This window comes from Miscanthus floridulus, chromosome 6, assembly GCF_019320115.1.
Source record: "Miscanthus floridulus cultivar M001 chromosome 6, ASM1932011v1, whole genome shotgun sequence".
Taxonomy (NCBI): domain Eukaryota; kingdom Viridiplantae; phylum Streptophyta; class Magnoliopsida; order Poales; family Poaceae; genus Miscanthus; species Miscanthus floridulus.
This window is the reverse complement of record NC_089585.1, coordinates 62,970,714-62,993,115: the sequence shown is the minus strand read 5'-3', so window position 1 is coordinate 62,993,115 and position 22,402 is coordinate 62,970,714.

Here is a 22,402-nt window from a genome sequence, read left to right as displayed (position 1 = left end):
TCCGTATGTAACCGTGGCGACCGTCGCAAGTTGGAGGTGTGCTGCAGTCCGAATCCAGCCTACGCGAGTCCTTTTCCCTTTCGGTCTTCTCCTTGATTCCTAATCAAAACAAGAGTGCACGTGTCTCCAAGATCTAAACAGGATGGACAAGAGCTCAAGAAGGAACTCACTTGATGATTAAGTGTTCGAGCACGAGCACGGGTAATAGGACCAGCAGGTGTCGGTGTGGACGGCGTGGATGTATGATCGGTGTTGATGTCCTCATCACGGTTTATGTTGAATGTACCATAGGCTCAGAAATCATTTTGGAAACACCCGATGGAACTCCAAGGTGATGTGGGTGATGTGGAATCTCTATTATTTCTGTTTGGAGACAGTGTTAGCGTCGGTACAAGCTCAGTGCATGGTTTGCGCTAGATGTACCATAGGCTCAAAAATTGTTTTGGACGCACCTGATGGTACCACTAGGTGACTAGGGTCAAATGGAAGCTCACTTCGGTCCTTTCGGAGATAGTGCTAATCTTGACGGAAGATATGTGCACGGTTTGCGTCGAGCGTACCATAGGCTCGCAAATAATTTTGGACACACCCAATGGAAGTCCTAATTGACGTGGGTCAGGTGGAATCTCACTTCTTTCCATATGGAGACAGTGTTAGTGTTGGTGCAAGATAGGTGCACTGTTTGCGCCAAACGTACCATCGGCTCAGAAATTATTTTGGACGCACCCGATCGTACCACATGGTGACGAGGCTCAAGTGGAAGATTGTTTTGGTCCTTTCAGACATAGTGCTAATCTTGACGCAAGATAGGAGCACGGTTTGCGTCGAACATACCATTGGCTCAGAAATCGTTTTGGACGCACTCAATGGAACGCCTAGGTGATGTGGGTCATTTGGACACTCGCTTCTTTCCGTTTGGAGACATTGTTAGTGTCGATGCTAGATAGGTGCACGGTTTTTGTCGAATGTACCATAGGCTCAGAAATCATTTTGGACACACCTGATGGAACTCCAAGGTGACGTGGGTGATGTGGAATCTCTCTTATTTCTGTTTGCAGACAGTGCTAGCGTCAGTGCAAGCTCGGTGCATGGTTTGCGCTAGATGTACCATAGGCTCAGAAATTGTTTTGGACGCACCAGATGGTACCACTTGCTGACTAGGGGCAAGTGGAAGCTCGTTTCGGTCCTTTCAGAGATAGTGCTAATCTTGATGGAAGATAGTGCATGGTTTGCGTCGAGGTGTACCATAGGCTCACAAATCATTTTGGACGCACCCGATGGAAGTCCTAATTGACGTGGGTCAGGTGGAATCTCACTTCTTTTCAATTGGAGACAGTGTTAGTGTCGGGGCAAGATAGGTGCACTATTTGTGCCAAACGTACCATCGGCTCAGAAATCATTTTGGACGCACCCGATCGTACCACAAGGTGACGAGGCTCAAGTGGAAGCTTGTTTTGGTCCTTTCAGACATAGTGCTAATCTTGATGCAAGATAGGAGCACGGTTTACGCCGAACATACCAATGGCTCAGGAATCGTTTTGGACGCACTCGATGGAATGCCTAGGTGACCTAGGTCATTTGGACTCTCGCTTCTTTTTGTTTGGAGACATTGTTAGTGTCGATGCAAAATAAGTGCACGGTTTGCGTCGAACGTACCATAGGCTTATAAATCATTTTGGACGCACCCGATGGAACTCCTAGGTGACGTAGGTGATGTGGAATCTCTCTTCTTTCTGTTTGCAGACTGTGTTAGCATTGGTGCAAGCTAGGTGCAAGGTTTGCGCTAGATTTACCATAGGCTCAGAAATCATTTTGGACGCACCTGACGGTACCACTAGGTGACTAGGATCAAGTGGAAGCTCGTTTCGGTCCTTTGCGGAGATAGTGCTAATCTTGACGGTAGATAGGTGCACGGTTTGCGTCGAGTGTACCATAGGCTCGCAAATCATTTTGGACGCACCCAATGGAAGCCCTAATTGACGTGAGTCAGGTGGAATCTCACTTCTTTCCATATGGAGAAAGTGTTAGTGTCGGTGCAAGATAGGTGCACTATTTGCGCCAAATGTACCATCGGCTCAGAAATCATTTTGGACGCACCCGATCGTACCACATGGTGGCGAGGCTCAAGTGGAAGCTTGTTTTGGTCCTTTCAGACATAGTGCTAATCTTGACGCAAGATAGTGGTTTGCGTCGAACATACCATTGGCTCAGAAATCATTTTGGACGCACTCGATGGAACGCCTAGGTGACGTGGGTCATTTGGACACTCGCTTCTTTCCGTTTGGAGACATTGTTAGTGTCGATGCTAGATAGGTGCACGGTTTTCGTCGAATGTACCATAGGCTCAAAAATCATTTTGGACACACCTGATGGAACTCCTAGGTGACGTGGGTGATGTGGAATCTCTCTTATTTCTGTTTGCAGACAGTGCTAGCGTCAGTGCAAGCTCGGTGCATGGTTTGCGCTAGATGTACCATAGGCTCAGAAATCGTTTTAGACGCACCAGATGGTACCACTTGCTGACTAGGGGCAAGTGGAAGCTCGTTTCGGTCCTTTCAGAGATAGTGCTAATCTTGATGGAAGATAGTGCATGGTTTGCGTCAAGGTGTACCATAGGCTCACAAATCATTTTGGACGCACCCGATGGAAGTCCTAATTGACGTGGGTCAGGTGGAATCTCACTTCTTTTCAATTGGAGACAGTGTTAGTGTCGGGGCAAGATAGGTGCACTATTTGCGCCAAACGTACCATCGGCTCAGAAATCATTTTGGACGCACCCAATCGTACCACAAGGTGACGAGGCTCAAGTGGAAGCTTGTTTTGGTCCTTTCAGACATAGTGCTAATCTTGACGCAAGATAGGAGCACGGTTTGCGCCGAACATACCAATGGCTCAGGAATCATTTTGGACGCACTCGATGGAATGCCTAGGTGACCTGGGTCATTTGGACTCTCGCTTCTTTCTGTTTGGAGACATTGTTAGTGTCGATGCAAAATAAGTGCACGGTTTGCGTCGAACGTACCATAGGCTTATAAATCATTTTGGACGCACCCGATGGAACTCCTAGGTGACGTGGGTGATGTGGAATCTCTCTTCTTTCTGTTTGCAGACTGTGTTAGCATTGGTGCAAGCTAGGTGCAAGGTTTGTGCTAGATTTACCATAGGCTCAGAAATCATTTTGGTGCACCTGACGGTACCACTAGGTGACTAGGATCAAGTGGAAGCTCGTTTGAGTCCTTTGCGGAGATAGTGCTAATCTTGATGGTAGATAGGTGCACGGTTTGTGTCGAGTGTACCATAGGCTCGCAAATCATTTTGGACGCACCCAATGGAAGTCCTAATTGACGTGAGTTAGGTGGAATCTCACTTCTTTCCATATGGAGAAAGTGTTAGTGTCGGTGCAAGATAGGTGCACTGTTTGCGCCAAATGTACCATCAGCTCAGAAATCATTTTGGACGCACCCGATCGTACCACATGGTGACGAGGCTCAAGTGGAAGCTTGTTTTGGTCCTTTCAGACATAGTGCTAATCTTGACGCAAGATAGGAGCACGGTTTGCGTCGAACATACCATTGGCTCAGAAATCGTTTTGGACGCACTCGATGGAACGCCTAGGTGACGTGGGTCATTTGGACACTCGCTTCTTTCCGTTTGGAGACATTGTTAGTGTCGATGCTAGATAGGTGCACGGTTTTCGTCGAATGTACCATAGGCTCAGAAATCATTTTGGACACACCTGATGGAACTCCTAGGTGACGTGGGTGATGTGGAATCTCTCTTATTTCTGTTTGCAGACAGTGCTAGCGTCAGTGCAAGCTCGGTGCATGGTTTGCGCTAGAATGTACCATAGGCTCAGAAATCGTTTTGGACGCACCAGATGGTACCACTTGTGACTAGGGGCAAGTGGAAGCTCGTTTCGGTCCTTTCAGAGATAGTGCTAATCTTGATGGAAGATAGGTGCATGGTTTGCGTCGAGGTGTACCATAGGCTCACAAATCATTTTGGACGCACCCGATGGAAGTCCTAATTGACGTGGGTCAGGTGGAATCTCACTTCTTTTCAATTGGAAGACAGTGTTAGTGTCGGGGCAAGATAGGTGCACTATTTGCGCCAAACGTACCATCGGCTCAGAAATCATTTTGGACGCACCCGATCGTACCACAAGGTGACGAGGACTCAAGTGGAAGCTTGTTTTGGTCCTTTCAGACATAGTGCTAATCTTGACGCAAGATAGGAGCACGGTTTGCGCCGAACATACCAATGGCTCAGGAATCATTTTGGACGCACTCGATGGAATGTCTAGGTGACCTGGGTCATTTGGACTCTCGCTTCTTTCTGTTTGGAGACATTGTTAGTGTCGATGCAAAATAAGTGCACGGTTTGCGTCGAACATACCATAGGCTTATAAATCATTTTGGACGCACCCGATGTTACTCCTAGGTGACGTGGGTGATGTGGAATCTCTCTTCTTTCTGTTTGCAGACTGTGTTAGCATTGGTGCAAGCTAGGTGCAAGGTTTGCGCTAGATTTACCATAGGCTCAGAAATCATTTTGGCGCACCTGACGGTACCACTAGGTGACTAGGATCAAGTGGAAGCTCGTTTGGGTCCTTTGCGGAGATAGTGCTAATCTTGATGGTAGATAGGTGCACGGTTTGTGTCGAGTGTACCATAGGCTCGCAAATCATTTTGGACGCACCCAATGGAAGTCCTAATTGACGTGAGTCAGGTGGAATCTCACTTCTTTCCATATGGAGAAAGTGTTAGTGTCGGTGCAAGATAGGTGCACTGTTTGCGCCAAGTGTACCATCGGCTCAGAAATCATTTTGGACGCACCCGATCGTACCACATGGTGACGAGGCTCAAGTGGAAGCTTGTTTTGGTCCTTTCAGACATAGTGCTAATCTTGACGCAAGATAGGAGCACGGTTTGCGTCGAACATACCATTGGCTCAGAAATTGTTTTGGACGCACTCGATGGAACACCTAGGTGACGTGGGTCATTTGGACACTCGCTTCTTTCCGTTTGGAGACATTGTTAGTGTCGATGCTAGATAGGTGCATGGTTTTCGTCGAATGTACCATAGGCTCAAAAATCATTTTGGACACACCTGATGGAACTCCTAGGTGACGTGGGTGATGTGGAATCTCTCTTATTTCTGTTTGCAGACAGTGCTAGCGTCAGTGCAAGCTCGGTGCATGGTTTGCGCTAGATGTACCATAGGCTCAGAAATCGTTTTGGACGCACCAGATGGTACCACTTGCTGACTAGGGGCAAGTGGAAGCTCGTTTCGGTCCTTTTCAGAGATAGTGCTAATCTTGATGGAAGATAGTGCATGGTTTGCATCGAGGTGTACCATAGGCTCACAAATCATTTTGGACGCACCCGATGGAAGTCCTAATTGACGTGGGTCAAGTGGAATCTCACTTTTTTTCAATTGGAGACAGTGTTAGTGTCGGGGCAAGATAGGTGCACTATTTGCGCCAAACGTACCATCGGCTCAGAAATCATTTTGGACGCACCCGATCGTACCACAAGGTGACGAGGCTCAAGTGGAAGCTTGTTTTGTTCCTTCCAGTCATAGTGCTAATCTTGACGCAAGATAGGAGCATGGTTTACGCCGAACATACCAATGGCTCAGGAATCGTTTTGGACGCACTCGATGGAATGCCTAGGTGACCTGGGTCATTTGGACTCTCGCTTCTTTCTGTTTGGAGACATTGTTAGTGTCGATGCAAAATAAGTGCACGGTTTGCGTCGAACGTACCATAGGCTTATAAATCATTTTGGACGCACCCGATGGAACTCCTAGGTGACGTGGGTGATGTGGAATCTCTCTTCTTTCTATTTGCAGATTGTGTTAGCATTGGTGCAAGCTACGTGCAAGGTTTGCGCTAGATTTACCATAGGCTCAGAAATCATTTTGGACGCACCTGACGGTACCACTAGGTGACTAGGATCAAGTGGAAGCTCGTTTCGGTCCTTTGCGGAGATAGTGCTAATCTTGACGGTAGATAGGTGCACGGTTTGAGTCGAGTGTACCATAGGCTCGCAAATCATTTTGGACGCACCCAATGGAAGTCCTAATTGACGTGAGTCAGGTGGAATCTCACTTCTTTCCATATGGAGAAAGTGTTAGTGTCGGTGCAAGATAGGTGCACTGTTTGCGCCAAATGTACCATCGGCCCAGAAATCATTTTGGACGCACCCGATCGTACCACTAGGTGATGAGGCTCAAGTGGAAGCTTGTTTCGGTCCTTTTGGACATAGTGCTAATCTTAACGCAAGATAGGGGCACGATTTGCGTTGAACATACCATTGGCTCAGAAATCATTTTGGATGCACTCGATGGAATGCCTAGGTGATGTGGGTCATTTGGACACTCGCTTCTTTCTGTTTGGAGACATTGTTAGTCTCGATGCTAGATAGGTGCACGGTTTATGTTGAATGTACCGTAGGCTCAAAAATCATTTTGGACACACCCGATGGAACTCCAAGGTGACGTGGGTGATGTGGAATCTCTCTTATTTCTGTTTGCAGACAGTGCTAGCGTCAGTGCAAGCTTGGTGCATGGTTTGCGCTAGATGTACCATAGGCTCAGAAATCGTTTTGGACGCACCTGATGGGACCACTTGCTGACTAGGGGCAAGTGGAAGCTCGTTTCGGTCCTTTCAGAGATAGTGCTAATATTGACGGAAGATAGTGCATGGTTTGCGTCGAGGTGTACCATAGGCTCACAAATCATTTTGGACGCACCCGATGGAAGTCCTAATTGACGTGGGTCAGGTGGAATCTCACTTCTTTTCAATTGGAGACAGTGTTAGTGTCGGGGCAAGATAGGTGCACTATTTGCGCCAAACGTACCATCGGCTCAGAAATCATTTTGGACGCACCCGATCGTACCACAAGGTGACGAGGCTCAAGTGGAAGCTTGTTTTGTTCCTTTTAGTCATAGTGCTAATCTTGACGCAAGATAGGAGCACGGTTTACGCCGAACATACCAATGGCTCAGGAATCGTTTTGGACGCACTCGATGGAATGCCTAGGTGACCTGGGTCATTTGGACTCTCGCTTCTTTCTGTTTGGAGACATTGTTAGTGTCGATGCAAAATAAGTGCACGGTTTGCGTCGAACGTACCATAGGCTTATAAATCATTTTGGACGCACCCGATGGAACTCCTAGGTGACGTGGGTGATGTGGAATCTCTCTTCTTTCTGTTTGCAGATTGTGTTAGCATTGGTGCAAGCTACGTGCAAGGTTTGCGCTAGATTTACCATAGGCTCAGAAATCATTTTGGACGCACCTGATGGTACCACTAGGTGACTAGGATCAAGTGGAAGCTCGTTTCGGTCCTTTGCGGAGATAGTGCTAATCTTGACGGTAGATAGGTGCACGGTTTGAGTCGAGTGTACCATAGGCTCGCAAATCATTTTGGACGCACCCAATGGAAGTCCTAATTGACGTGAGTCAGGTGGAATCTCACTTCTTTCCATATGGAGAAAGTGTTAGTGTCGGTGCAAGATAGGTGCACTGTTTGCGCCAAATGTACCATCGGCTCAGAAATCATTTTGGACGCACCCGATCGTACCACTAGGTGATGAGGCTCAAGTGGAAGCTTGTTTCGGTCCTTTTGGACATAGTGCTAATCTTGACGCAAGATAGGGGCACGATTTGCGTTGAACATACCATTGGCTCAGAAATCATTTTGGATGCACTCGATGGAATGCCTAGGTGATATGGGTCATTTGGACACTCGCTTCTTTCCGTTTGGAGACATTGTTAGTGTCGATGTTAGATTGGTGCACGGTTTATGTTGAATGTACCGTAGGCTCAGAAATCATTTTGGACACACCCGATGGAACTCCTAGGTGACGTGGGTGATGTGGAAACTCTATTATTTCTGTTTGGAGACAGTGTTAGCGTCGGTACAAGCTCGGTGCATGGTTTGCGCTAGATGTACCATAGGCTCAGAAATCGTTTTAGACGCACCTGATGGTACCACTAGGTGACTAGGGAAAAATGGAAGCTCACTTCGGTCATTTCAGAGATAGTGCTAATCTTGACGGAAGATAGGTGCATGGTTTACATCGAGCGTACCATAGGCTCGCAAAATCATTTTGGACGCACCCGATGGAAGTCCTAATTGACGTGGGTCAGGTGGAATCTCACTTCTTTCCATATGGAGACAGTGTTAGTGTCGGTGCAAGATAGGTGCACTGTTTGCGCCAAACGTACCATCGGCTCAGAAATCATTTTGGACGCACCCGATCGTACCACATAGGTGACGAGGCTCAAGTGGAAGCTTGTTTTGGTCCTTTCAGACATAGTGCTAATCTTGACGCAAGATAGGAGCACGGTTTGCGTCGAACATACCATTGGCTCAGAAATCGTTTTGGACGCACTCGATGGAACGCCTAGGTGACGTGGGTCATTTGGACACTCGCTTCTTTCCTGTTTGGAGACATTGTTAGTGTCGATGCTAGATAGGTGCACGGTTTTCGTTGAATCGTACCATAGGCTCAGAAATCATTTTGGACACACCCGATGGAACTCCTAGGTGACGTGGGTGATGTGGAAATCTCTATTATTTCTGTTTGGAGACAGTGTTAGCGTCGGTACAAGCTCGGTGCATGGTTTGCGCTAGATGTACCATAGGCTCAGAAATCGTTTTAGGACGCACCTGATGGTACCACTAGGTGACTAGGGTGAAATGGAAGCTCACTTCGGTCATTTCGGAGATAGTGCTAATCTTGACGGAAGATAGGTGCATGGTTTACATCGAGCGTACCATAGGCTCGCAAATCATTTTGGACGCACCCGATGGAAGTCCTAATTGACGTGGGTCAGGTGGAATCTCACTTCTTTCCATATGGAGACAGTGTTAGTATCGGTGCAAGATAGGTGCACTGTTTGTGCCAAACGTACCATCGGCTCAGAAATCATTTTGGACGCACCCGATCATACCACATGGTGACGAGGCTCAAGTGGAAGCTTGTTTTGGTCCTTTCAGACAGTGCTAATCTTGACGCAAGATAGGAGCACGGTTTGCGTCGAACATACCATTGGCTCAGAAATCGTTTTGGACGCACTCGGTGGAACGCCTAGGTGACGTGGGTCATTTGGACACTCGCTTCTTTCCGTTTGGAGACATTGTTAGTGTCGATGCTAGATAGGTGCCTGGTTTTTGTCGAATGTACCATAGGCTCATAAATCATTTTGGACACACCTGATGGAACTCCTAGGTGACGTGGGTGATGTGGAATCTCTCTTATTTCTGTTTGGAGACAGTGCTAGCGTCAGTGCAAGCTCGGTGCATGGTTTGCGCTAGATGTACCATAGGCTTAGAAATCGTATTGGACGTACCAGATGGTACCACTATGCTGACTAGGGCAAGTGGAAGCTCGTTTCGGTCCTTTCGGAGATAGTGCTAATCTTGATGGAAGATAGGTGCATGGTTTGCGTCGAGGTGTACCATAGGCTCACAAATCATTTTGGACGCACCCGATGGAAGTCCTAATTGACGTGGGTCAGGTGGAGTCTCACTTCTTTCCATTTGAAGACAGTGTTAGTGTCGGGGCAAGATAGGTGCACTGTTTGCGCCAAACGTACCATTGGCTCAGAAATCATTTTGGACGCACCCGATCGTACCTCTAGGTGACGGGGCTCAAGTGGAAGGTCATTTTGGTCCTTTTGGACATAGTGCTAATCCAAGATAGGAGCACTGTTTGCGTCGAACATACCATTCGCTCGAAAATCATTTTAGACGCACCCGATGGGACTCCTAGGTGACGTCGGTCATTTGGACTCTCACTTCTTTCCGTTTGGAGATAGTGTTAGTGTCGATGCTAGATAGGTGCACGGTTTGCGTCGAATGCACCATAGGCTTGGAAATCATTTTGGACGCACCCGATGGAACTCCTAGGTGACGTGGGTGATGTAAAATCTCTCTTATTTCTGTTTGCAGACAGTGTTAGCGTCGGTGCAAGCTAGGTGCATGGTTTGTGCTAGATGTACCATAGTCTCAGAAATCGTTTTGGACGCACCTGATGGTACCACTAGGTGACTAGGGTCAAATGGAAGCTCACTTCGGTCCTTTCGGAGATAGTGCTAATCTTGACGGAAGATAGGTGCATGGTTTGCGTCGAGCGTACCATAGGCTCGCAAATCATTGTGGACTCACCCGATGGAAGTCCTAATTGACATGGGTCATGTGGAATCTCACTTCTTTCCATTTGGAGATAGTATTAGTGTCGATGCAAGATAGGTGCACAGTTTGCGCCGAATGTACCATCGTGTCAAAAATCATTTTGGACGCACCCGATCGTACCACAAGGTGAGGAGGCCCAAGTGGAAGCTCGTTTCGGTCCTTTTGGACATAGTGCTAATCTTCACGCAAGATAGGAGCAAGGTTTGCGTCGAACATACCATTGGCTCAGAAATCGTTTTGGACGCACTCAATGGAACGCCTAGGTGACGTGGGTCATTTGGACACTCGCTTCTTTCCATTTGGAGACATTGTTAGTGTCGATGCTAGATAGGTGCACGGTTTTCGTTGAATCTACCATAGGCTCAGAAATCATTTTGCACACACCCGATGGAACTCCTAGATGACGTGGGTGATGTGGAATCTCTATTATTTCTGTTTGGAGACAGTGTTAGCGTCGGTACAAGCTCGGTGCATGGTTTGCGCTAGATGTACCATAGGCTCAGAAATCATTTTGGACGCACCTGATGGTAGCACTAGGTGACTAGGGTCAAATGGAAGCTCACTTCGGTCCTTTCGGAGATAGTGCTAATCTTGACGGAAGATAGGTGCGCGGTTTGCGTCGAGCGTATCATAGGCTCGCAAATCATTTTGGACGCACCCGATGGAAGTCCTAATTGACGTGGGTCAGGTGGAATCTCACTTCTTTCCAGATGGAGACAGTGTTAGTGTCGGTGCAAGATAGGTGCACTGTTTGCGCCAAACGTACCATCGGCTCAGAAATCATTTTGGACGCACCCGATCGTACCACATGGTGATGAGGCTCAAGTGGAAGCTTGTTTTGGTCTTTTCAGACATAGTGCTAATCTTGACGCAAGATAGGAGCACGGTTTGCGTCGAACATACCATTGGCTCAGAAATCGTTTTGGACACACTCGATGGAATGCCTAGGTGACGTGGGTCATTTGGACTCTCGCTTCTTTCCGTTTGGAGACATTGTTAGTGTCGATGCTAGATAGGTGCACGGTTTTCATTGAATCTACCATAGGCTCAAAAATCAGTTTGGACGCACCCGATGGAACTCCTAGGTGACGTGGGTGATGTGGAATCTCTATTATTTCTATTTGGAGACAGTGTTAGCGTCGGTACAAGCTCGGTGCATGGTTTGCGCTAGATGTACCATAGGCTCAGAAATCGTTTTGGACGCACCTGATGGTACCACTAGGTGACTAGGGTCAAATGGAAGCTCGTTTCGGTCCTTTCAGAGATAGTGCTAATCTTGACGGAAGATAGGTGCACGGTTTGCATCGAGCGTACCATAGGCTCGCAAATCATTTTGGACGCACCCGATGGAAGTCCTAATTGACGTGGGTCAGGTGGAATCTCACTTCTTTCCATATGGAGACAGTGTTAGTGTCGGTGCAAGATAGGTGCACTGTTTGCGCCAAACGTACCATTGGCTCAGAAATCATTTTGGACGCACCCGATCGTACCACATGGTGACGAGGCTCAAGTGGAAGCTTGTTTTGGTCCTTTCAGAGATTGTGCTAATCTTGACGCAAGATAGGTGCACGGTTTGCGTCGAACATACCATTGGCTCAGAAATCGTTTTGGACGCACTCGATGTAACGCCTAGGTGACATGGGTCATTTGGACACTCGCTTCTTTCCATTTGGAGACATTGTTAGTGTCGATGCTAGATAGGTGCACGGTTTTTGTCGAATGTACCATAGGCTCAGAAATCATTTTGGACACACCCGATGGAACTCCTAGGTGACGTGGGTGATGTGGAATCTCTCTTATTTCTATTTGGAGACAGTGCTAGCGTCAGTGCAAGCTCGGTGCATGGTTTGCGCTAGATGTACCATAGGCTCAGAAATCGTTTTGGACGCACCAGATGGTACCACTTGCTGACTAGGGGCAAGTGGAAGCTCATTTCGGTCCTTTCGGAGATAGTGCTAATCTTGACGGAAGATAGTGCTTGGTTTGCGTCGAGGTGTACCATAGGCTCACAAATCATTTTGGACGCACCCGATAGAAGTCCTAATTGACGTGGGTCAGGTGGAATCTCACTTCTTTTCAATTGGAGACAGTGTTAGTGTCGGGGCAAGATAGGTGCACTGTTTGCGCCAAATGTACCATCGGCTCAGAAATCATTTTGGACGTACCCGATCGTATCACTAGGTGACGAGGCTCAAGTGGAAAGCTCGTTTCGGTCCTTTCGGACATAGTGCTAATCTTGATGCAAGATAGGAGCACGGTTTGCGTCGAACATACCATTGGCTCAGAAATTGTTTTGGACGCACTCGATGGAACGCCTAGGTAACGTGGGTCATTTGGACTCTCGCTTCTTTCCATTTGGAGACATTGTTAGTGTCGATGCTAGATAAAGTGCACAGTTTGTGTCGAACGTACCATAGGCTCAGAAATCATTTTGTACGCACCCGTTGGAACTCCTAGGTGACGTGGGTGATGTGGAATCTATCTTCTTTCTATTTGCAGACTGTGTTAGCTTTGGTGCAAGCTAGGTGCGAGGTTTGCGCTAGATGTACCATAGGCTTAGAAATCATTTTGGACGCACCTGATGGTACAACTAGGTGACTAGGATCAAGTGGAAGCTCGTTTCGGTCCTTTGCGAAGATAGTGCTAATCTTGACGGAAGATAGGTGCACGGTTTGCGTCAAGCGTACCATAGGCTCGCAAATCATTTTGGATGCACCCGATGGAAGTCCTAATTGACGTGGGTCAGGTGGAATCTCACTTCTTTCCATATGGAGACAACATTAGTGTCGGTGCAAGATAGGTGCACAGTTTGCGCCAAATGTATCATCGGCTCAGAAATCATTTTGGATGCATCCGATCATACCACTAGGTGACGAGGCTCAAGTGGAAGCTTGTTTTGATCCTTTCGGACATAGTGCTAATCTTGACGCAAGATAGGGGCACGGTTTGCGTCGAACATACCATTGGCTCAGAAATCCTTTTGGACGCACTCGATGGAACGCCTAGGTGACGTGGGTCATTTGGACTCTCGCTTCTTTCCGTTTGGAGACATTGTTAGTGTCGATGCTAGATAGGTGCACGGTTTGCGTCGAACGTACCATAGGCTCGTAAATCATTTTGGACGCACCCGATGGAACTCCTAGGTGACGTGGGTGATGTGGAATCTCTCTTCTGTCAGTTTGGAGACTGTGTTAGCGTCGGTGCAAGCTAGGTGCATGGTTTGCGCTAGATGTACCATAGGCTCAGAAATCATTTTGGATGCACCTGATGGTACCACTTGGTGACTAGGGCAAGTGGAAGCTCGTTTTGGTCTTTTTGGAGATAGCGCTAATCTTGACGGAAGATGGGTGCACGGTTTGCGTCGAGCGTACCATAGGCTCGGTAATCATTTTGGACGCACCAGATGGAACTCCAAGGTGACATGGGTCAGGTAGAAACTCACTTCTTTCCATTTGAAGATAGTGTTAGTGTCGGGGCAAGATAGGTGCACTGTTTGCGCCAAACGTACCATCGGCTCAGAAATCATTTTGGACGCACCCGATCATACCCCATGGTGATGAGGCTCACGTGGAAGCTTGTTTTGGTCCTTTCAGAGATAGTGCTAATCTTGACGCAAGATAGGAGCACAGTTTGCGTCGAACATACCATTGGCTCAGAAATCGTTTTGGACGCACTCGATGGAACGCCTAGGTGACGTGGGTCATTTGGACACTCGCTTCTTTCCATTTGGAGATATTGTTAGTGTCGATGCTAGATAGGTGCACGGTTTTCGTCGAATGTACCATAGGCTCAGAAATCATTTTGGACACACCCGATGGAACTCCTAGGTGATGTGGGTGATGTGGAATCTCTCTTATTTCTATTTGGAGACTGTGTTAGCTTTAGTGCAAGCTAGGTGCGAGGTTTGCGCTAGATGTACCATAGGCTCAGAAATCATTTTGGACGCACCTGATGGTACCACTAGGTGACTAGGATCAAGTGGAAGCTCGTTTCGGTCCTTTGCGGAGATAGTGCTAATCTTGACGGAAGATAGGTGCACGGTTTGCGTCGAGCGTACCATAGGCTCGGTAATCATTTTGGACGCACCAGATGGAACTCCTAGGTGAAGTGGGTCAGGTAGAATCTCACTTCTTTCCATTTGAAGATAGTGTTAGTGTCGGGGCAAGATAGGTGCACCGTTTGCGCCAAACGTACCATTGGCTCAGAAATCATTTTGGACGCACCCGATCGTACCTCTAGGTGACGGGGCTCAAGTGGAAGGTCATTTTGGACCTTTTGGACATAGTGCTAATCCAAGATAGGAGCACTATTTGCGTCGAACATACCATTCGCTCGAAAATCATTTTAGACGCACCCGATGGGACTCCTAGGTGACGTCGGTCATTTGGACTCTCACTTCTTTCCGTTTGGAGACAGTGTTAGTGTCGATGCTAGATAGGTGCACGGTTTGCGTCGAATGCACCATAGGCTTGGAAATCATTTTGGACGCACCCAATGGAACTCCTAGGTGACGTGGGTGATGTAAAATCTCTCTTATTTCTGTTTGCAGACAGTGTTAGCGTCGGTGCAAGCTAGGTGCAAGGTTTGTGCTAGATGTACCATAGTCTCAGAAATCGTTTTGGACGCACCTGATGGTACCACTAGGTGACTAGGGTCAAATGGAAGCTCACTTCGGTCCTTTCGGAGATAGTGCTAATCTTGACGGAAGATAGGTGCACGATTTGCGTCGAGCGTACCATAGGCTCGCAAATCATTGTGGACTCACCCGATGGAAGTCCTAATTGACATGGGTCATGTGGAATCTCACTTCTTTCCATTTGGAGACAGTATTAGTGTCGATGCAAGATAGGTGCACAGTTTGCGCCGAATGTACCATCGTCTCAAAAATCATTTTGGACGCACCCGATCGTACCACAAGTTGAGGAGGCCCAAGTGGAAGCTTGTTTCGGTCCTTTTGGACATAGTGCTAATCTTCACGCAAGATAGGAGCAAGGTTTGCGTCGAACATACCATTGGCTCAGAAATCGTTTTGGACGCACTCAATGGAACGCCTAGGTGACGTGGGTCATTTGGACACTCGCTTCTTTCCGTTTGGAGACATTGTTAGTGTCGATGCTAGATAGGTGCACGGTTTTCGTTGAATCTACCATAGGCTCAGAAATCATTTTGCACACACCCGATGGAACTCCTAGGTGACGTGGGTGATGTGCAATCTCTATTATTTCTGTTTGGAGACAGCGTTAGCGTCGGTACAAGCTCGGTGCATGGTTTGCGCTAGATGTACCATAGGCTCAGAAATCATTTTGGACGCACCTGATGGTAGCACTAGGTGACTAGGGTCAAATGGAAGCTCACTTCGGTCCTTTCGGAGATAGTGCTAATCTTGACGGAAGATAGGTGCACGGTTTGCGTCGAGCGTATCATAGGCTCGCAAATCATTTTGGACGCACCCGATGGAAGTCCTAATTGACGTGGGTCAGGTGGAATCTCACTTCTTTCCAGATGGAGACAGTGTTAGTGTCGGTGCAAGATAGGTGCACTGTTTGCGCAAAACGTACCATCGGCTCAGAAATCATTTTGGACGCACCCGATCGTACCACATGGTGATGAGGCTCAAGTGGAAGCTTGTTTTGGTCATTTCAGACATAGTGCTAATTTTGACGCAAGATAGGAGCACGGTTTGCGTCGAACATACCATTGGCTCAGAAATCGTTTTGGACACACTCGATGGAATGCCTAGGTGACGTGGGTCATTTGGACTCTCGCTTCTTTCCATTTGGAGACATTGTTAGTGTCGATGCTAGATAGGTGCACGGTTTTCATTGAATCTACCATAGGCTCAAAAATCAGTTTGGACGCACCCGATGGAACTCCTAGGTGACGTGGGTGATGTGGAATCTCTATTATTTCTATTTGGAGACAGTGTTAGCGTCGGTACAAGCTCGGTGCATGGTTTGCGCTAGATGTACCATAGGCTCAGAAATCGTTTTGGACGCACCTGATGGTACCACTAGGTGACTAGGGTCAAATGGAAGCTCGTTTCGGTCCTTTCAGAGATAGTGCTAATCTTGACGGAAGATAGGTGCACGGTTTGCGTCGAGCGTACCATAGGCTCGCAAATCATTTTGGACGCACCCGATGGAAGTCCTAATTGATGTGGGTCAGGTGGAATCTCACTTCTTTCCATATGGAGACAGTGTTAGTGTCGGTGCAAGATAGGTGCATTGTTTGCGCCAAACGTACCATTGGCTCAGAAATCATTTTGGACGCACCCGATCGTACCACATGGTGACGAGGCTCAAGTGGAAGCTTGTTTTGGTCCTTTCAGAGATTGTGCTAATCTTGACGCAAGATAGGAGCACAGTTTGCGTCGAACATACCATTGGCTCAGAAATCGTTTTGGACGCACTCGATGTAACGCCTAGGTGACGTGGGTCATTTGGACACTCGCTTCTTTCCATTTGGAGACATTGTTAGTGTCGATGCTAGATAGGTGCACGGTTTTTGTCGAATGTACCATAGGCTCAGAAATCATTTTGGACACACCCGATGGAACTCCTAGGTGACGTGGGTGATGTGGAATCTCTCTTATTTCTATTTGGAGACAGTGCTAGCGTCAGTGCAAGCTCGGTGCATGGTTTGCGCTAGATGTACCATAGGCTCAGAAATCGTTTTGGACGCACCAGATGGTACCACTTGTTGACTAGGGGCAAGTGGAAGTGATGAGGACATCATTGGCTCAAATATGACCATGCCAACCACTTCTATACCAAAGGTGCAACCATTCTATATGAGGCTTATCATTGATGCATTTGATGAATTGATGCTGCACCATGATGTGTGTTCATTCTCATTTTTAGAATTACTTACATGGATCAAGGGAAGGTTTGATTGCATATGGAAAGCATGGAAGGTTAATGAAGTTGATTGGGGACCAAATCCAAGTATTCCTAACGTCCTCCGCTAGGCCACCACGTCACTTTTGTTCCAAGGACAGAAAGAGTCCAAGTCCAACACGTTTTGGAAGTTGAATTCGGACTGCAAAATAGTCCCAAATTGCGACGGTCACCACAACTTCATATGGACTCCGATTGGGACGTTCTAGCACTTTTTGGAAAGCTTATCAAGTCTATTTTCCAACGGATCTGGACTCATGGCTATATCTTATCCGATGCTTCTGCAGTCATCGTTTCAACGCCGGGACCTTTTCTGCCTTTGGTGCTGCATCACCCTATTTTGGGCCGATGGTCCATGTATCAAGTTGGGTCCATTAGGGACGCGTCCTAGGGTTGGAGAACGACCCCAACACCCCCCTGGTCGTTCCCCTAGGTATTAATAAGGATTAGAGCCGCCACAAACAGATTGGGTTTTGTTTAGATCAAGTTTAGCCATTGCTACTTCCTTGTAGACGCGTGTGTCGACTAGACCATCCGTTCTACTCGATTCAGAACCCCAACTTTGTGATTTCAGATTGGTTCTTCATCTCCATATTTGCAATTGAGTTGCTTGTTCTACTTGTTCTTGCTTGTTCCTCGATTGCTTGCAGGAATTACCCTAGTGGTTTGGTTGATCGTGCTCCACAAGATCGCGATGGCTGTTGGAGGTGGTGTATCGGTTGCTAAGGCATAGCTTGGAAGGCTGTAGTCGGGCCGTGAACGTCATCTCCATCCCCAAATCAAGTTATCCACCTTCTCTCATCGAAAGATCGGGATTCACCCTAGCGGGTTCATATCAGTTGGTAATCAGAGCAAGGTTGATCGGTGAGAGACTTCCAGTTCTTTGCTGTTTTTAATCTCCTTTAGTCCAGAAAAAGCCAAAACAAAATTAGTAGATTAGTTCTTCATAATCCCAAAAACCCTTTGAGCTTAATACTATTACTGCTTAGTTAGGGCTTATTGAATTAACGGTTGCATCGTCGTGTCAAGTTGCTGGTCTTAGCGTCTAGTCGTTTAGAGTTTCGAGTTCTAGTCACGTTTCTGTCACCATCGCAGATTTGAGTTTATTTGTTTCTCTCTACGAATCCGAGTGGATTTCCAAATTCCTTTGTTTTGTTTACCACCATTATCCTAGCCACGTCCTTGGAGGTTTCATCCACGTCCATATTTCCATCTTCAAAAAGGAAATCCAACAAGATCAAGGTAGAATTCGATTCGGAGTCCTGTTTTATCCTGAAAAGAAAAGCACCATATTTCCTTTGTCAGGAGTCCGAATAAGGAGTTTAAATATAATCTGGAAACCTTAACTTGTGCTCTTTCCAACAGATCTGACATTGCTCCTAAATTCATTTTGAGCGCTTCGTAATCGCCCTAGAGATTTGCGCATCTCCTGGTTTTGCAAAACAGCCACTGGTTTGACTTTGCTACTGAATCACCCTTCCCAAGGATACATTTAATTGCTGTAAGTAGCTTGTTATCTCTTGTTGCAAAATTTCAGCTTTGTGCTACTTGAAAGAAAAAGAAAGAAAAGAAAGAAAGAAAAGAAAGAAAGAAAAGAAAGAAAGAAAGAAAAGAAAGAAAGAAAAGAAAGAAAGAAAAGAAAGACAGGAAGAGAAAGAAAGAAAGAACAGAAAGAGAAAGAAGAAGAGAAGGATTTTTCTTTTGTTGTTATTCCTCTCCTTGGGATCCTTCTTTGTTGCAGCTCAATGACTTCGTTTGTGTCTAGGCTCGCGTCTCTAGCATGTACTAGCCTAGGACCAGCACAATAACGTCATTGAGCGTTTGTTCAATTTGCTTGCAACTAACGTGGTTCTAGTACTTCCTTGCTTTAGCCCACCTATAGCTCCACATATTTCGACTACAGCTTGACAGGTGTTGTTGTTGCGGCACCGATACACTTCATTCCATGGTTGTAGACTTGTTGGTTGCCGTCACCTCCTGTTTGGCTTGGTAAGAACTTGTAAGGGCTTGTTTTAACAAGTTGAGTTTGAGAGAATTACAACCGACACATCCTAGTAGTTGATAGGAGGATACATATTGTTTTTTGTGTTTCTTGTTTTCTACTAATCATGGCAGGTGATATGGAGATTTTTGAGCTGTTGAAACTAGACCCTCATATTCAGGATATCATTCAACACTTGCCGTTATATGATGGTAAGTTTGATCCTCAAGCTTACATTGATTGGGAGTTAAAAGTAGACAATGAATTTGATGAGCATGACCTGTCCGAGAAACAAAAGATTCATATTGCCTCTAATATTTTGATTGAATATGCTTTGCTAGAATGGAAACACATTTGTAGGCACAACAAAGTTCCAGAATCTTGGAAAGACTTCAAATTTCTTTTTAGAGATGCATTCGTTCCTTCATATTATGCTGATTATTTGCTTGCAAAATTAGACAACTTGAAGCAAGATAGTAGGACTGTAAAAGAATACTACCATGATTTTAAGATTTGCATCATGTTTGGTGGATTAGATGAATGCATGGAAGATGTTATGAGTAGGTTCATGAGAGGGCTCAATTCTGAAATTCGAACCTTGTTAATTAGTAAATCATACAAACATATTGGTCAATTGTTTTGTCTTGCTCTCAATGCTGAAAAGGAGAGTCTATTATTTGTGAATACTTGCAAGAATGATGTGACCCATAATGTCCAAAATTTGTCCACTCTGCATGCTAATGAAGAGCAACAAATAGTGGAACCCACTACTGATTTTCCTTTGTCACAAAATGAATTACTTGTTGTTCCTTGTGATAAAGAGGAGTTGTGTGCTGATGATTCTTTTACTCCTATGCCACAAGTAGCGAATAAGTGTGATACTTTTGGTTTGGAACCATACAAATGTGCTGAAGATAAGCTTTTTCATCCTATTACATGTGCACAAGATGAACTGAACTTGCTGTCCTCTTTAAATACTTTGGGTTATATTGAATTTGATATTCTGTGTAATCTAAATTGTCTAAAAGAGAAACTTAAATTTGATTCTGGTTTGCCAAGTTTTAATCATTGCTCGCTTCATACAATTGGCAAATATGACAGCAAAGGAGAATATTTGGTGCATAAAGTTTATATTTGCTCTAATCTGAAATATCCTTTTGGGCCACAATACCATGATCAAATTGAGGGCTGCACTAACACTAATGATGTCTTGCAAAGTTTTCCTAGTTTTTCCCATATGCAACAGGATAAATATCAAGAAGGGGAGCATGGTTCACTTTTACGTACAACACATACTCCAACAAAGGTCAAACCGAGGACGGTTTGCTGTCAAGAAGGGGAGAATGATGAGGACATCATTGGCTCAAATATGACCATGCCAACCACTTCTATACCAAAGGTGCAACCATTCTATATGAGGCTTATCATTGATGCATTTGATGAATTGATGCTGCACCATGATGTGTGTTCATTCTCATTTTTAGAATTACTTACATGGATCAAGGGAAGGTTTGATTGCATATGGAAAGCATGGAAGGTTAATGAAGTTGATTGGGGACCAAATCCAAGTATTCCTAACGTCCTCCGCTAGGCCACCACGTCACTTTTGTTCCAAGGACAGAAAGAGTCCAAGTCCAACACGTTTTGGAAGTTGAATTCGGACTGCAAAATAGTCCCAAATTGCGACGGTCACCACAACTTCATATGGACTCCGATTGGGACGTTCTAGCACTTTTTGGAAAGCTTATCAAGTCTATTTTCCAACGGATCTGGACTCATGGCTATATCTTATCCGATGCTTCTGCAGTCATCGTTTCAACGCCGGGACCTTTTCTGCCTTTGGTGCTGCATCACCCTATTTTGGGCCGATGGTCCATGTATCAAGTTGGGTCCATTAGGGACGCGTCCTAGGGTTGGAGAACGACCCCAACACCCCCCTGGTCGTTCCCCTAGGTATTAATAAGGATTAGAGCCGCCACAAACAGATTGGGTTTTGTTTAGATCAAGTTTAGCCATTGCTACTTCCTTGTAGACGCGTGTGTCGACTAGACCATCCGTTCTACTCGATTCAGAACCCCAACTTTGTGATTTCAGATTGGTTCTTCATCTCCATATTTGCAATTGAGTTGCTTGTTCTACTTGTTCTTGCTTGTTCCTCGATTGCTTGCAGGAATTACCCTAGTGGTTTGGTTGATCGTGCTCCACAAGATCGCGATGGCTGTTGGAGGTGGTGTATCGGTTGCTAAGGCATAGCTTGGAAGGCTGTAGTCGGGCCGTGAACGTCATCTCCATCCCCAAATCAAGTTATCCACCTTCTCTCATCGAAAGATCGGGATTCACCCTAGCGGGTTCATATCAGTTGGTAATCAGAGCAAGGTTGATCGGTGAGAGACTTCCAGTTCTTTGCTGTTTTTAATCTCCTTTAGTCCAGAAAAAGCCAAAACAAAATTAGTAGATTAGTTCTTCATAATCCCAAAAACCCTTTGAGCTTAATACTATTACTGCTTAGTTAGGGCTTATTGAATTAACGGTTGCATCGTCGTGTCAAGTTGCTGGTCTTAGCGTCTAGTCGTTTAGAGTTTCGAGTTCTAGTCACGTTTCTGTCACCATCGCAGATTTGAGTTTATTTGTTTCTCTCTACGAATCCGAGTGGATTTCCAAATTCCTTTGTTTTGTTTACCACCATTATCCTAGCCACGTCCTTGGAGGTTTCATCCACGTCCATATTTCCATCTTCAAAAAGGAAATCCAACAAGATCAAGGTAGAATTCGATTCGGAGTCCTGTTTTATCCTGAAAAGAAAAGCACCATATTTCCTTTGTCAGGAGTCCGAATAAGGAGTTTAAATATAATCTGGAAACCTTAACTTGTGCTCTTTCCAACAGATCTGACATTGCTCCTAAATTCATTTTGAGCGCTTCGTAATCGCCCTAGAGATTTGCGCATCTCCTGGTTTTGCAAAACAGCCACTGGTTTGACTTTGCTACTGAATCACCCTTCCCAAGGATACATTTAATTGCTGTAAGTAGCTTGTTATCTCTTGTTGCAAAATTTCAGCTTTGTGCTACTTGAAAGAAAAAGAAAGAAAAGAAAGAAAGAAAAGAAAGAAAGAAAGAAAGAAAGAAAGAAAAGAAAGAAAGAAAAGAAAGAAAGAAAAGAAAGACAGGAAGAAAGAAAGAAAGAAAGAACAGAAAGAGAAAGAAGAAGAGAAGGATTTTTCTTTTGTTGTTATTCCTCTCCTTGGGATCCTTCTTTGTTGCAGCTCAATGACTTCGTTTGTGTCTAGGCTCGCGTCTCTAGCATGTACTAGCCTAGGAC